General features: G+C 39.1%; 1 protein-coding gene across 2 annotated transcripts in view; it reads left to right on the top strand.

The window, feature by feature from the left end:
• Positions 1-666: 666 nt before the first annotated feature.
• The window catches only part of GALNT1 (polypeptide N-acetylgalactosaminyltransferase 1), an 83868-nt gene continuing 81721 nt past the window's right edge, over positions 667-2813 (top strand). Inside the window, exon 1 of one of the 2 annotated variants that reach the window (XM_008691250.2) lies at positions 667-832. The gene's annotated coding sequence lies outside the window, so the exon portion shown is untranslated. The remainder of the gene's footprint in view (positions 833-2813) is intronic. The other variant, XM_008691243.2, reaches the window with a different exon arrangement.

The raw sequence follows: 2813 nt of genomic DNA, 5'->3' as shown, positions 1-2813 counted from the left end.
CTGTGTTCAGCAAGTCTGTTGATATTTTCCAATGGTTTTACTCACTTTGTGTCTCTGTGTTATATTTTGGTAATTCTTGCAATATTTCAAACTTTTTCATTATTATTATGTTTGCTATGGTCACCTTTGATCAGTGGGTTTTGATGTTACTATTGCAGTTGTTTTGGGGTGCCACAAACTGCTCATATAAGATGGTGAACTTAATTGGTAAATGTTATGTGTGTTCTGACTGCTTCACGTACCAACTGTTCACCCCTGACTCCCCCTCTCCTCAAGCCTCCCTATTCACCAAGACACAAAAATATTGAAATTAAGCCAATTCTGACCCTACAGGCCTCTCAGTCAGTGTTCAAGTAAAAGGAGTTGCATGTCTCTTCCTTTAAATCAAAAGTTAGGAATGATTAAGCTGAGTTGGGAAGGCATGTTGAAACTGAATAGGCCGAAAGCTAGGTGAAATCTGCCAGCCAAATTGTGAATGCAAAAGAATGCAAAAGAAAGAAGGAAATTAAAAGTGCTATTCCAGTGAAGAATGATAAGCAAGCCAAACAGCCTTATTACTGATATGCAGGAAGTTTTAGTGGGATGAATAGAAGATCAGACCAGCCTCAACATTCCCTTAAGTCAAAGCCTAATCCAGAGCAAGTCCCTAACTCTCTTCAATTCCATGAAGGTCGAGAGAGGTGAGGAAGCTGCAGGAGAAAAGTCTGAAGCTAGCAGAAGGTGGTTCACGAGGTTTGAGGGAGGAAGCCATCTCCATAACATAAAAGTGCAAGGTGAAGCAGCAAGTGCTGGTGGAGAAGCTGCAACAACTTTCCCAGAAGATCCAGCCAAGGTAATTCATGAAGGTGGCTACACTAAATGACAGATTTTCCATATAGACAAAATAACCTTCTGTTGGATGAAAATGCCATCTAGGACTTTCATAGCTAGACAGGAGAAGTCAGTGCCTGGTTCCAAAACTTCAGAGGACAGGCTGACTCTTGTTAGGTGTTAATGCAGCTGGTGACTTGGTTGAAACCAATGCTCACTGACCATTCTGAAAATTCTACGTCTCAAGAGTTATGCTAAATGCTGTGCCTTGTCTCTAGAAATCAACAACAAAGCTTGAATGACAGCACATCTTTTTACAACATGCTTTACTGAGTATTTTAAGCCCATTGTTGAGACCTACAGCTCAGGAAAAAATAAAAATTCCTTTGAATATATTACTACTCATTGACAATGGACCTGGTCACCCCAGAGCTCTAATGGAGATATACAATGAGATTAACATTGTTTCCATGTCTTACGGTATCCATTCTTCAGCTCATGGATCAAGGAGTATTTTTGGCTTTTAAGTCTTTATTTAAGAAATACGTTTTGTAAGGCTATAGCTACTATAGATAATGATTCCTCTGATGGCTCTGGGCAGTCAGTTGAATACCTTCTGGAAAGGATTCTAGATGCTATGAAGAACATACGTGATTTTGTGGGAAGAGGTTGAAATATCAACATTAACAGGACTCTGGAAGAAGTTGATTCCAGCCCTCATGGATGACTTTGAGGGGTTTAAGGCATCAGTGGAGGAAGTAACTGCAGATGCGGGGGAAATAGCAAGAAAACTAGAATTAGTAGAGCCTGAAGATGTGACTAAATTGCTGCACTCTCATGATAAAACTTGCACAAATGAGGATTTGTTTCTTGTGATGAGCAAAGAAAGTGGTTTCTTGAGATGGCACTGCTGGTGAAAATGCTGTGAAGATTGTTGAAATGGCAACAGAGGTTTTACAATATTGTATAAATTTAGTTGATCAAGCAGTGGTAGAGTTTGAGAAAATTGACTCTAATTTGTTTGTTTTACAATATTTTATTTATTTGAGAGAACGGAGAACGCAAGCAGAGATGGGAGGTAGAGTGGCAGAGGGAGAAGGAGAAGCAGACTCCCTGCTGAGCAGGGAGCCTGATGCAGGGCTCCATCCCAAGACCCCAAGATCACAACCCAAGCCAAAGGCAGACACCTAACTGAGCCACCCAGGTGCCTCAACTGACTCTAATTTTGAAAGAGGTTCTGCTCTCAGTAAAATGCTGTCAAAGCCTAGCATGTTACAGAAAAGTTATACATGAAAGGAGGAGTCAGTTGATGTGGCAAATTTCATTGTCTTATTTTAAGAAATTGCCACAGCCACCCCAACCTTCAGCATCCACCACCCTGAGCAGTCGGTGGCCATCAGCGTAGAGGCAAGATCCTTCATCAGCAAAATGATTATGACTGAAAGCTCAGGTAACGGTTAGCATTTTTTTAGCGATGAAGTATTTTTTAAGGTATGTACATTAGTTTTTTTTTTTAGACACGATGCTGTCACATCTTAATAAACTATAATGTAAACAACTTTGAAACAAAATTATTATTACTCACTTTATTACAATATTCACTTTCTTATGGTGGTCTGGAGCTGAACCCACAGTATCTTCAAGATATGCCTGTATTCTCTTACCTCTAATGTGCTGTCGAACCTGTCAAGTGAATTCTACATTTCAGACTTTGTATTTTGTGTTCTGCATGGTATCCTGTATGGTTCCTTTTTATACTTTGTGTTTATCTGACGAGTTACCTTTCTTCCTTTATTAAGTTCCTTAACACATTGATAGTAGCTGCCTTACAGCCCTTGTCAACTAATTCTAACATTTGGGTAATCGTGTGTTCAAAGTATATTGACTGCTTTTTTTGGACCATAGTCACATTTTCTTGTTTATTTTCATGTCTAGTAATTTTTTATTGTATACTGAATGTTGTAAATATGTTTTTGTGACCTATAATTCTGTTTTCTCTGAAA

The sequence above is a fragment of the Ursus maritimus genome, unplaced genomic scaffold, assembly GCF_017311325.1.
Source record: "Ursus maritimus isolate PB19 unplaced genomic scaffold, ASM1731132v1 scaffold_18, whole genome shotgun sequence".
In the NCBI taxonomy this organism is placed as follows: Eukaryota; Metazoa; Chordata; class Mammalia; order Carnivora; family Ursidae; genus Ursus; species Ursus maritimus.
Note: the sequence above shows the minus strand (reverse complement) of the source record. Positions and strands in the feature narration are given on the sequence as shown.